This window comes from Maylandia zebra, linkage group LG22 (assembly GCF_041146795.1).
Source record: "Maylandia zebra isolate NMK-2024a linkage group LG22, Mzebra_GT3a, whole genome shotgun sequence".
Classification (NCBI taxonomy): domain Eukaryota; kingdom Metazoa; phylum Chordata; class Actinopteri; order Cichliformes; family Cichlidae; genus Maylandia; species Maylandia zebra.
In genome coordinates this window covers 25,806,534-25,821,382 of record NC_135187.1, presented here as the reverse complement: position 1 = coordinate 25,821,382, position 14,849 = coordinate 25,806,534, and positions in this window count along the sequence as shown.

Here is a 14,849-nt window from a genome sequence, read left to right as displayed (position 1 = left end):
CAATCCAGAGAAAACAGCCTGACCTCTTCACCTTTAATCTCACAATCAGGGTGTGTGTTCGCTTCCAGTTCACTGCACTGTATATTTCTGCCCAGTGTGTTGGGCACAGAGAGTAGACAGCTGGCCACTGAAAGGAGATGAGTGAGGACCGAAAAGGGCCAATAACTGCTTTGGCTGCTGCCAAAACCAAACACTCTGACCACACTGACATAACATGTGAAATATCTGTTTTTCAGGAAACAGAAAAATGCAGTGTTTTTAAAGCTGCTGTTGATTTTTTAAGCTTAACATTATGAAAGCTAAAGCCAAGAAGTAACCTCACTGCCTTAATTTGTGTACAGTGGCAGGCCTGAGAATATTTGCAGTTCAAAATAAACTAATATCCTCATACTAGTCTGTGTTTATAGACCATGTTGGGAATCTATACACACACCCTTAAGGCCTTGCATGTTCTTTCCACTTAGATTAGCCTGGCATGGCTTTGTCTTTGTCTGGCCTGTCCCTGCAGGGCGCGCACACCATTACTGTGCCACTGTCCTCATATGGAGCACGGGGCCAAAGGCCAACTCCATCGGTCCATTATAATTCACATTATCATGCGTTGTGTTGTTCCCTGTAACTGTTAATCAGCTCAGCCTCCGGGGAAAGTGGAGGGAAACTCCAGTCTAGACGCACACATGTAGTGGAGTCGTTGCTCTTATGCACTATACAGGGAACGTGCACGCACTAAAGCTGCATTAATCCAGGATCTGTTTTCAGCTGATAGTGTTTAAAGTGGATCTGCACAAAGAAGGGTGCAGCATGCAGCAGACCACGAGGATCATCTGGGTGCCAAGGGGGAAGACACGCTGGCATCTCTCCATCCCTTTCTCTGCTCCCTTTCTCGTCTGACACTAACCATGTGGATGGAGAGGAGGGGGGCAATTGCCAATTTCTGGGACACCCCATCCCCCTAGCCCTGCAGCTTCCCCTGTTGGCACTGATTCAGATGCACACTCATACACAAATATTGTATTTACCCATTTTTCTTACCCGGTGACAGTTTTGTCACAGCCTAACCCAAATGTGTGCCACATGACGATCTGAGCCACTGCTCTCAAAGTTAGCATCAACTGTCATCCTGGGTAAAGCACTGCTGACCCCTAAAGCTAAACAAAGATCTTTTAACAATTTGGTCCACAGAATGAGTCAACATGGCCTTTTCAACCAGATTCAGACTCATTAGATTTTACAAGCCTAAATTAGATTCTTTCTCTATAAATTTAAAGTGAATTTTGTTTTACTTTTGAATTATCTGTTGTATTATGTCACGTTAGCTATGTTTGCTGTGCACTCTTACAGTTATGGCAGTTTTGTTTTCACCATACAATAACTCAAAAAATTGTACATAACCTTAAAATCACTGAATTTCCCAGAGGAACCCAGCATAGGGATTAATAAAGTTTTATCTAATCTATCTAATGTAATCTAAAATCAAAATCAACACCTCTACTATGCTGCTAGGTAAAGAGCCAAGCTAGCTAATGAGACAGGCTAGCGGCAAACAGTTCAGAAGAATTTTAAACAGATGAGATTGGCAAATTACAAAAATTAGTTTTTGTTTTGTCCCCCACCCCCACCCCCACCCACAACAAACAAAAACAAATAAGAAAAGCTAAAATATGTTATCAACAAGCTAGCATTTTAGGTAACATCTTAGCTTAACTAGAGCTTAGCTTAGCTTAAATAGAGTGTTATAAAATGCACACACTTATAAACCAGTAAAAGGTAGAAAATGGTAGAAGTATTATTTGATTTTCTACTTTCCACAAGGTTGTGAACCCCTTAATTTTTTTTATTAGCTTTAACTGGAATGATTTAATCAGGTCAAACAAGAAGGAAATACAATAAATCCAGATTGCATTTGAAAAGATGTGAATTTAATCCTATAGCTGTAACATTAAAACCATTGAATCTTAAAGTGGACATTGTAGACCCAGTATACTGGTTCCTGTTATTCATGTATGTGTTTTGACATATGCCACCAACCCAAATGTCGTTGCAGACCAAATCAATACATGTATGGAAAGTTAATTAGCCATACACTTTTTGTTTATGGTTATTAAGACACATGGAAGATATCCATCCATGGTATGTCAAATAAAGTTATTTAAAACTAATATATATATATACATATATATATTTTTTTTAGGGGTGCAACGATACACAAAATTCACGGTTCGGTTCGATACTTTGGTGTCACGGTTTGATATTTTTTCGATACAAAAAAATGTTCATGCCTTTTTAATTTGTCATTTATTAAAATTATAAATATATATTTTAACTCAAAAGTACAGTTTTTAAATTTAATGTTGCTGAAACAACAAAATTTTAAACAATTAAATAAATCTATCTGCTCAAGAAATCACTCATCTTTGGAAAAGAGAGTTTATTGCAGAGAAATGGCTCTTTCCAAAATAAAAGCTATACTATACGCTTCTTCTGGGCTATATTCTCAGCAGCATATTAAACATATCAGGTCCCCATAAGGAGAATCATGTGCTAACGGCTGTCTAAATGACTCGGGTAAAGTTTGTAGCATGCGTGCTTGTTGTTTTTGTCTGCTTCCACTTGTCTTTGCACTAGGATGATGTTGGCGTAAATGTGCAGTCATATTCGTTGTGTTCCCACTAGTGCTGTCAGCGTTAATCTCGTTAAAATGACATTAACGCCATGACGCCGCAAATCTCTGTTAACGAGTTACCGCGGATCGCCCCGTGCGTGGGGCTGGGCGGCGTCAACACGTTAACAAGCTAACTGCGCTAACACACTAGTTCCCGCCAATGTAATTGAGCATTGCGTGGCACATCCAACATACTGTTTTACTTTTGTCCATGACGCGCTTACCTTCAGGGTCATACGTCACATGAAAACCAAAATAGTTCCAAAAGCCAGATCTGAATGAGGGTGGGGGAGGTTCAATTTGCCATGTTGCAACGAGCTTAACTTCTATCGCTCAGTGGATCTGCGCTTGACAGTGCAGCCTAGGCGGAGTAGTCGAACGCAGATCCACTGAGCGCTCAACACAGACAGTATCGTCAGAAGAAAAGTTGATAAAATAAATTAAAAATTTTGTATTGTTCGATACATATGCGTACCGAACCGAAAGCACTGTATCGAACGGTTCAATACCAATACGAGTATTGTTGCACCCCTAATATATATATATATATATATATATATATATATATATATATATATATATATATATATATATATATAATGTACATATGAAACATATTAAATAAATAAATAGTATTTGTGGAACTTCACTTCTTTTTGGTCCATATTTAAAAAAAATTTCTTGCTTTTTGTTTGTCAGCTCTCCTATGAACTATGTTCTTAATTACAAATATTTTGTGACTGTGCTGCTGCTGCCACTCGCAGTCTGTGTTTATATATCTGTACATAATCATCCCGTCATCAAGCCTCCATCACTGCAAACCCGCGACCTCGTTCTTGCTTGTCCTTCAGTTCACTCTCTCCCCGATCTCCACCTCTCCTCTTGGGTTATATCACGGGCTCTTTTTACATAACTGACACAGCAGGGAGAGTTATCAAGTCTCATCTCCTCCTCAATAGCTTTAGTTCTCTAATTTCTTCAAGGGAAATATCAATTCAGAGACCCGATGGAGAGATAGGACTGTTAGATTTTCTGAGAGAAGAGATGATGAGCACTGGCTTATCTCCAAACTCTGAATCAAGATACTGTTTATTCATCTGATATTTTCTCCTCTTCTAAGATCGACTTATTTGTGTGGGCTTTAGGGTGGGTTTGAGTTTTGGCCCCATTGGGGAATTACTCAGAGTGAATGAACCATTGCCCACAGGTTGCAATAGATTAGCAAGCGGCGATCAGTCATACTGATTATAACCCTAAAGAAACACAAACCTTACGCCATCAGCCAGCTCCTCGCCCGCCTCAGTTCATAAACGCTGACACACTTAGCAGCTGACTGTTGTGTTGGTTTAATTCCTTCCCCCTCCTCTTGTCTGCCTTTTCCTCCACTTAGGGACCTGTGACTAAATGGATTTGCATCTCTTTTTCTGCATCATTCCCAAGGGGGTGCCATCCCTCCATGCGGGACGGTTTACTTAACTCAAGTGAAACAGATACCAGTGTGTACGGGAGAGGAGGTGTGTTTATGCAGTCTGTCGCAATGCTAACACACCTGATGTACTGTACACATGCTGAACCCCCCATCACCCCGGGCTTAATGCACTCACTCCATTCATGGCAGCCACTTCCATTCAGAAGCTTCAGAGCCAATTAGCACCTGCACAGTTCTCACAGGAAGACCAGGCCTCCTGCTACATGGGAAGTGTGATGTTGTGAAATGCCCCAGCTGAACCAACAAAACCAATGCACGTGCTGGTACTCGTGCACAAACGCCCCAACGCACTTGCACAAGTACAAGAGTGGAAAAACTCAATTTCCCCCCATTTTAAGAAGTGGCTCGTGGGTAATGTGTGCAGCAGGATTTGACAAGCAAGAAGCAATCCAGTGATTTTACACATTAAGCTGTGCTCAGGTGTCACTGCTCAGCCTGTAAAATGTTTGTGGCAGCAAGGGAGGAGCTTTGAGAGGTGTCAGGAATTAGTGATGTTGTAGGGGTTAATGTAGCTTTCTAATTTTTATTTATTTTTGTGAACATCTCAGGGTGGATTATGTGAAAAGAAATTTATTTTTCACTGTCCCATAAAAAGGATTACATAATTGTGGAGGAAATAAACGAAACTAAAATACACGTCTGAATATAATGTTTTACATACAAAATTACACTGTTCATAAGTGCTCAGTGTTCTCGCTTTGGACACACAGCATATGTCCCCATACTTTTATGAGCATGTCGGGAGTGACTGCAGTCATGGCTGCTGTTATGCTACCTACCAGCAAACACGTGAAACTCATGATTTCACTCTTTCTAACAGTACACGTTTGGACATCAGATGATTTCTTCTGATGCATGCTGTCCTAGAGGGTCCTAGAGTCCTAGAGGGAGCTACAGTCATGCATCCTTTCAGGCTTCAGAAAATCCATCCATCTTCTGCTTATCCAATTTAGGCTCGAAGGGTAAAATGTGCGGTACACCCTGGAGTATTTACCAGCCTTATATTCGAAGGTAGAAAGAGTTTGAACAAAGTACAACATGGTGTTACATGTGATCTGAATATAACATGCAATCAAGCTGTTAACATGACTGGGCCAAGCAGATAATTAGCACAGAACGAAATAGTGGACGAATTGTAGCCTGTGGTAGTAACATCATACTATCATACTTCACCACACAGTCTGTAAATTCTTTCTTACTATCTTCAAATTCCAGTGATTTTTATTCTAATGGTGAGATAAGTAAGATCTGAGTGGGTTACATATACGAGGACACATACACATGCACTCATAGCTGACGTCCAAGTGTTTTTATCAGCTACTTAGACACACAAGTATAACTTTTCCTCATTTACAAGAAATGAATAAAGTGATCAGACATAGTAAGAACGTGGGCGGAAAGGGATGTTGATTATTAAATGCTGATGACTTGTTAAAGTTCCTAAACAGTGGGTCTGATTACAAGCTCATAAAAGTTTCTGTTGTAGCCCTGTGGGGATAATAAATTACTTCCACTGAAAGGATGTTATCTTGTAGGGTACACATATTTCATGAGCTATGGTAAAATATGAAAGTTTGGAATTAAAGACTCGTATTCACACAATATGACTGTTTTGTCACGCACTCAGAAATAGGATTAAGTGTCCCTACAGGTACATGCTACACCTAGGGATAAATACAGAACTGGAAGGCAATTATGTGTACTCTTTCAAGTATAAACACTTAAATTCTAGGACCAAAAAACAATTTCTAGTTTAAAATTTCTTTTTGTATTTGGGTATCTCCTGGTAGGGTGGCTTGGTGGAACAGTGGTTTTCACCGTCGCCTCACAGCAAAAGGTCCTGCGATTCAATTCTTCCTGTGCCTGTGTGGGTTCTCTCTCAGTTCTCCACAGACATGCATGTTAGTTATTAGCTTTACAAATTTGCAAATCCAATTTACATCACTAGTGACAGTTAGGATTAACCAAGAATTTGGCTAACTTAATACTCAGACAACAGCACTGGCCAGCTCATGATGATTACATCATCATCTTTAAATCTAATGGAAAAAATACAATTATATACATTCCACTCTTGCTGGGAAACATGTACCTTTTAAAAAAAAAATAAATTTCCTTTGAAAATCAGACTAGAAAAGCTCTGTACACTTGCCAGTCCATTTCTAAAGGAATAAATGAGTAAAAATATATAAAACAGATTCACAGATACCGCTTAATACTACTTTGTACCTTTTTTTTAAGCATCTGATTTTGGATATCAAGGTACAAAATTGTCACTACAATACACAAAACTGCAGTAACAGGGTACAATAAGATGAATAAAGAGTGGACAGTAATGTGTAGGGCCGCCTCCTGTAATAATTCACACATGTGAAGCAAATATTAGCATGCTGTAAATGTTCCACTGTTTTAGTACATTAGAAACACATTGATGCGTAGAGGTATTAAAGGAGTCTTTGGGTAAATGTTTGCATTGGCGGTTTTTCAGAAGCTGCTTTTAGAAATCTAAAGGCAGGCTAATATAGAAATATTTAATTCTGAGGAATTATTAGCTATTAGCCATCTTCAGTGAGTCTAAACTGTGATGTTTTTTTCCTGTTGCGCAGTGGGACAAAGGCAGAAAAACCTGCACAAGCCTGAAAATTGATTGACAGCTATACCCTCCTTTTAAAAATGCTGCTGTTTGCTTTCAAAAGCTCTGAAAGCTTCGGGTTAAGCCCTGTTCTTATCAAACAATCGCCCGTCACCCTCGTTCTCTGGCCATTTTCATCACTCCTTCTCCTTGTTCACTATTTCCTAATCTCTGCTTCTCTGCCTTTACATCATCTCTCTCTCTCTCTGCCTCTTTTTTTCTCTCTTTTCCTCCGTTTGAGCCGCTGTCCCCCTATCTGCCAGCCTGTGCTGGTACATCCCCTTCTCTCTGCCTTTGTCAATGTATTTTGCCCTTATAAGGAGAGAGCACAGGCAGACTGTACTAACCGCATGAGCTTAGCGGGGGTGTTGCAGGGGCAGGAGGACCACGGCAACTGTAACGGCAGGGTGAGATGGGAGGAGGATGGAGGAGAATGGATGGATAGCTGGGGACGGGGGGGTGAAGCCACCAAACTTCTGTCAATGACCACCCCTTCACCCCCACCCACCCCCCAAGTGAGATGACAGAAATAGGCACAAGAGAGGAGGAGGAAGGATGAGAAAGAAGAGGATAGAGGCTGTAGAGAGATGATGGTGAGGAAAGGCAGGTGAACGAATGTGGGAGTCGGGAGGCTTGCACGTCAGGTCGAGGCTTTAAGAGGCAAAGAGCTTCACAACATCGTTTACCTCTCATTTTAAAAGCCAAAAGTTGGTCCACGCTGATTATATACGTTCACAAAGCTTCCATTTTCTGCTCTAAGCAGTATCTGCATGATGCCAGCTCACCAGCTGCCCACATACTCATCGATACAGAAGTCTAAAATTCAGCTGGTGAGAGTCATGGAGGGAGAGTGTGGGCTTCAGTGTGGTGCATGTCAGTATGGTGCAACGTGACTGGTCCAGGACTCAGATTTTGATGAGAGGAATAAGGCGCCCTTTGACTGGGTGAACCTGATCACACAACACAATTGAGTATGATTACATAACCTAATTATTCAATCTCACCCCAAATGAAGGCAATATATTACAGGCTGTCATATGTAAAATGTAAATGAACAGCATGTTAAACAACTTTCCTGTTACTGCTGTATTTAATTTTAGTCGGGGTTTTTTTTGGGGGGGTGGCTGTAGCTCAGGTGGCAGAGCAGGTCAGCCAGTAATCAGAAGGTCGGTGGTTCGATCCCAGGCTGCTTCCTGGCTGCATGCCAAATATCCTTGGGCAAGATACTAACCCCGTGTTTGCCTACTGGTGGTGGTCAGAGGGCCCGGTGGCGCCTGTGTCCGGCAGCCTCGCCTCTGTCAGTGCGCCCCAGGGCAGCTGTGGCTACAACGTAGCTTGCCATTGCCAGTGTGTGAATGGGTGAATGACTGAATGTAGCGTAAAGCGCCTTGGGGTCCTATGGACTAGAAAAGCGCTATACAAATGCAGACCATTTACCATTTAAGCACTGATGTTTCTTCTTCCTCTTGCAAGTGATTAGAAATAAAGTAAACCCTTCCTTAATTCAGTAGACTTACAGTCTTTGTTGGTAAACCTGTCCTATTCTCATATGACCAGAAGTTTACGGTGGCTTAAATCAGTGTTGCTATTGCTGTGTCATTGATCTTGCTGAGGGACTTCTTTGGGGTTAACAACTCATTTTTTTTCTACTTAAAGTGGACATGAAACGCTACATGTACAAAAGCTAATTTACAGTACGGAGCCCTGCTCTCAAAAAACGTTTTTCCTGGTGTTGCCTCTCTACCATAGGGATGAGGAGGGATATGAATAATAGGGTCATCTCAGCCATCTCAGGTCAAAATTAACCTAAATAAAATAATAGTGTAGGGCAGCACGGTGGTGCAGTGATTAGCCTTCCGTGACCGCAAGAAGGTCCGGACTTTGACTCCACCATCTGGCCGGGGCTTTTCTGTGTGGAGTTTGCATGTTCTCCCCATGTTTGCATTGGTTCTCTCTGGGTTCTCTGGCTTCCTCCGTACCCTTCTTTGAGTTGGACAAGGCAATCAGCTATGTCCCTTGGATTGTCCTCTGGGGTTTGAATTGGGAGTATGGGGTGTCTGGTTCCTGTAAAACCATTCCAGGGGCTTTGTCCGCACAAAAAGTCGGACTTTTTTTCTGGTGGATATTGGACTCTGCCAGGGCTGCCCTTATACATCTATTCTGTTCATAGGGTCTATGGACAAGATTTCTGGGTGTAGCCAGGTGACGAAAGGCTTCCACTTTGGTGGTCTCAGAATCTCATCTCTGCTTTTTGCAGATGATATGGTGCTGTTGGCTTCATCAGGTGGTGGCCTCCAGCTGCCTCTGGGGTGGTTTGAAGCTGAGAATCAGGACCTCCAAATCTGGGGCCAAATCATGGTTCTTAGTGAAGTGGAGTCTCCACTCAGAGTCAGGTATGAGTTAATGCTCAAGTGGGGGTGTTTGAGTATCTCGTGGTATCATTCACGACTGAAGGGAGACAGGAGCTGGAAATGGACAGATGGATTGGGGTCACAGTTGCAGTGATGTGGATGTTGGATTGGTCTCAGAGCTGAGAATAAAAATTAAGCTCTTGATCTACATCCCTACCTTCACCTGAGGTCACGAGCTCTATGTAGTAACCAAAACAACGAGTCAACAATACAACTTGGAGAAATTAGCTTTTTCCGTAGGATGGCTGGTTTCTCCCTTTGAGATAAGATTAGGAGTTCAGACCTCTGAGAGAGGCTGAGAGTGGAGCTGCTGCTCCTCCATATCAAAAGGAGCCAGTTCAGGTAGTTCAGGCATCTGACTAGGATACCTCCTGGGTGTCTCCACGGTGAGGTGTTCCAGATGTAGGACAAATTAGAGCTAGATCCCTCCTCATAGGCTCCTTCATTTCAATTGAATTCAATTTTATTTATATAGTGTCAAGTCACAACAACAGTTGCCTCAAGGTGCTTAAAAAGAATCTAAACAACTCAACCTTTCTGGTGAAATGTGTGCATGTTGTGACATTTCTGTATTAAAGTCTCCTCAGCTCATATTTCCTCACCACAAGCATCACCCCACATTTTACACCTAATGTGAGTTGTGCACTTTACATCTCCTTATAATTCATGAAGCAAGCCTTTATGGACACTTAACTCAGACACCACAGGCAGTCTGTGTCATTCATGCAGTGACAGGTCGACAGGTCGACTGACCTAAAAAAAAAAAATCAGACACTGTATAAATAATCCAAGCTGTTCCACCTTGTGTCGGTTGGCAGTTATGCTACGGTATAAATATTTCACCTCCGTATCTCTCTCTGTGCATCGTGGACTGGTCTTCCCATATGGAAAAGATGTATATAAATATTATAAAGTTTGTATCTGTCTTGTGTGAAACTTGTTTGAAAACCAAACAAGAGTGAAAACAGATATAAGATCCCGAGAAAAATTATATAAATGAAACTTGTATGTTTTGGATACTTACAAAAACAATATATGAAAGTGGCCACTTTGATGAGTAAATCATATAAGTCTTAAATGATTCACTATATGAAGTAGGCCACATTTGATGCAAGTCTTTTATAAGTTTTTTCTATTTCTTTTCCATATGGGAAAGGCCCTTTTTTGCCTTCCAATCAATGTAGGAAAACAGACTGCGAAGGCTTTCGATTCCACGGATGAACTGAAAGGAGTTAAACATGGTGATTACCAGATGCAGAGCTTCAAATACCTCTGGGCAGCTTAGCAAACTAAGAGACTGTATACAGTAGGTATCTTTGGAAGCAAACTTTCCCCAGAAGCTTATGCAAATTGACTTACTCATCATCCTCCCTCGGTATCCTTGGATACGAGTTATTTATTCATTTTGGTCTCCTTCACTGCAGAGCCGCTGCCTCTTGGAGCAACGCACGCAGATCAGGTGATGATCATGTGTCTCAGCCGGGGTCTACACTCTCTGCTGTTCACACACACACACACACACACACACACACACACACACACACACACACACACACACACACACACACACACACACACACACACAGAAAGACACTGATCTGAGTGAGCCCTTTTTCACAGTGTGCTGAGATTTGAATTGATCTTTTAGCCGGTGAGTTCAGCTGGTTGTGAGGGATCAGTAGGAAGCCTCCCATCAAAGACAATGTTTATTAACAGACAACAGGCAAAACTGACTCTCCAATCCTCTCTGGTTTCAAAGAGAACATCTGCTCCTGTGCATATTTGAGTCATTAGGCCAGAGGGTGGTGGTGGTCGGGCTTGTTACAACTGTGAAACTGGAGTGTTTCACTGTTTGAAAGCCTTCCAGATCCTGTTAATGAATGATCAGAGTCTTTTCTGAGATGAGAAATTAAAAGCGGTGGTGCTGGTTGTAATAAGGGAAGAAGAAAATTCAGAAAAACCAGTGTCATCACGCTGACACTGCTACACACCGCCATCAACAGATGCTATTTTTGAAGCTTCATTTTCGAGTGTAATTCCCGAGGATACTTAGGTTTTTGCATTTGGGTCTTTTATTGCGATGCTGGATTGAATTTACTGCACAGCTCATTAACATTGGAGTAAATTTCATTTACCTGAGTAAGGAGGGGAACCAGACACTGTCACTAAATAAATCATAACTGACCAAGGTGCATCATCATAATAAGTCTCACACCAGGTTTATAATAACCTCCCACTCAATGAGCTCGAGTGACTCATGAAGACTCTCTGACGTTGATTCTTTTTTCTTAAGCCTCACAGGAGACAAACTCTCCTACCAGCATTGTGCTGTCAAGCTGAAGAACTTGCTCACTACTGATGAAAAAAATGGTGATGGAGATGGTTCTTCAGCTAACAGGAAGCACTGCAGCCCTACGTCCATGATGAGCTTTTTACTCTGTGGTGGACAACACGTGGCACAGGTGTATCCTGATATATGCACTTCTGCCATGACTTTCTTTGGGTGTCTGCCTGGAGACTTTAATGCTCATAGTCAATACGCTTTAGATTTTCACATAAACCGATGAGCAAAAACATGCTGAAAAGTCAACTAAATAAGTTTCACGATGATGTAAAAGATGTTTCACGTCTTTTCAGATCATTTAAGGGGCCAATACATCTAAACTGTCTAAAGTTTATGCAAATAAATGATCTTGCAACACATACTGAGACATATATAGATGATATAAATGTCTTTTTTACAGTATTGTCCAAAAATCCTGCAACACACCTCATTGCTTTATATTTTGCTTGGGAACAAAAAGGAGAAATGGGTGCAAACATACATGGAAATACAGTATACAAGACAAAAATGACAGCCACTCTTCCACTGAGACCTTTCTGGTGAGGCCTTGGTGAGCAGATGACAAACTGAAGGACCAGATACATCTCTCAGATCCTTTGTCAGGTCTTTGCTTTTTTTTCCCTTCTTGTTTCTTACAGACACGACTTTCTGACACTGTTCATTGTTCTCATCCATTGAGTTATGACTCCTTTTTTTGCTTGAATGAAATAGGTCAGTGTTAAATGACCTATTTCCTCACCCCCCAACCCCCCCAAAAACCAAAAACATTTTTCTAAAATTGGTCAGATAGAAAGATGAAGCTAATTGCTAAAAACTGCTGCTCAAGCCCTGTTTAAAAAATATACTAGAAAGTCTGGCTAGTGTACTTCTGTTACTGGTCCCAAGCCCAGATCAATGGAACAGCTGCACCAGGAAAGGCAGCTGGGAATTGTAAAACCAGTATCAAACAGCAGATCTATTTAATGTGGCTGTCTCGTGGGAAATAATGAAGGGGCTGAAAGTGCCTCGTGTATACTGTTAAGATGTATTTTAGCTCTACAATAAAGAGAAAATTTACCAGAAATTATTTTATTTTTGAAATTAGGTTGAGCTCAAGCCAGCGTTAATGTGATTATGGTGTTAACATCATTGTAACGAGATTAACGCTGACAGCACTAATATGCACGCACACACACACACACACACACACACACATATAGATATAGATATATAGATATTTTAACCTTTCAACCAATTTCAGACATAAATTGACGACTTTTATACGTCATGACTGACCGAGCAGACGGAGCCCAGAAAACAACCTCTGTAGATGTCTAATGCTTGGTGGCAACATTTTTTGGGGCCTGCTAACCTTCATATCTGGTATGACTATGCAATACTATATATGATGTTATAAATGTGTGAATGTATTGTGAAAGAGAAGGTGTGCAAGCTGCCAGCTCTTGAGTGTGTTTAAGTAATGATGGAGAATATTTGCAAATGTGAAAGTAGAAGAAAGAAGAAGACCTTCTCAGGCAGAACCACACAACAGGAAGACCCCCTGTGTACTTGTTAGAGGTTCAACTCTGGTTTACATTTAGGCATGCAGAGGTGTGAGGAGTACAGCTTTGGTGTATCTTTACTGGACTGACTCACAAAGATCCTTTCCTATCAATAATGTACAAAACATTAAAGGTTTGAAAATGTGCAGAAAGACAGCGCTGTTATTTGCTGCTCTCTTTGCTATGCTAGAAGATGGTATTATTAGCTACTACAATGCTAGCATGCTACTTAAGATGAAAGAAATGATCACACAGATAGCTGTGCTGCGTAGACCTCCACCAGAAATGAGTGAGGCAAGTTTTTTTTTTTATAGTTACCTCAAATGTCAAATGCTATTTTGACATCTTCCATCTGATTGGCCAAGTCAAAGTTTGGCTCACATTTCTAGGGTTTCGCTTCAACGTTTGCTTTAACCTCTTCAATGCTTGGGGCACCTGTAACAGATACAATGCGTGCAGTCCCATTTTTTTAAGGTTGCCAATTCTGTCACATTGGTCACCTACAATACCAGTAAGGTAAGGTCTATTTTTAATACCGACACAACAACACATTGTAAAACTGTCATCAAGGTTCAAGTGGTCTACATAAGTTACACATCACAAAAACAAGTTAACAGCGTCAATATTATTAGCCCCCTGAAAAATGGATCTTTTTATTGAGCCATAGCACAAACCACTGCTGTGTAGTGATGTGCTTTAATTTTGTGATGCTCAAAACTTTTAAAAGTTAAAAGCAAGGGTTATCTTCCAATTTACACACAGTACAAAACTTCAGCACGGGTTTGAGCTGTCACTTGAGAAAGCATCATGTCAGAAACAAAATAAATCAGTTTAGACTTGAGAAAAAGAATAATTGATGCTTACAAAGCAGGATATGGATATAAGAAAGTTATCTAAGTATTTCCAAGTGTCAAGAACTGGAGTGAAAATATCATCAAGAAATCAAACAGAGCCACGCTGTGGAGAACACGCCTGGCAGAGAAAGGAACTGGAAGGTTTAATAGACCCAGAAAAGAAAACTAGTTGGAGATGTGCCTAAAAACCTCAGAACAACTGCCAAGACAGTATAAAAACAACCTAACCAAGTCAGTTGTCTCAAAGAAGCGAATCACTGGAACTCTACACAAGAATGGACTGTGAGGTTGCAGAACAAGGAAAGCCCCACTTTTACAGAAGAGACACCTTCAAGTCAGACTGAAGTATGCTAAAGACAACCTGGGGAATGATTATGCAATACTGGAATACACTTGAAGTCCGTCGTTTGATCAGATGACTTCAGAGCCACAGAGTGCTGCTTATGTTTGGAGAAAGAAGCCGGGCAACCCAAAGAATACCATCCCCACAGTGAAACACGGTGGTGGGAGTATTATGTTGTGGGGACGCTTCAGAGTTTCTGAAAAGGGAATCTCGTGGAAAGAAGGATATGTGAAGATTTCCAAAGGAAACATCAAGCAATCCGCAGCAAAACTGGTTCAGGGTCATTACTTTGTCTTCCAACATGATGAACCATAATATACATCGCTTTTCCAACACCAAAGAGAAAATTATTGATGGGCCTGCACAAAGTCCATGACTTGAATCATTAAAAATCTGCAGGATGAACTGAAGACTAAGGTCAATTCCAGAAGACCATCTTATCTGGAGGAGCTTGAGATATTCACCAAAGACGAATGGGCTGGGATTTTGAGACTTGTTAAAAACTACAACAAACAACTGCAGGACGTTATCCAGCTAAAAGGATGCACAACTGACTGTTAGCATCAGGGCAGC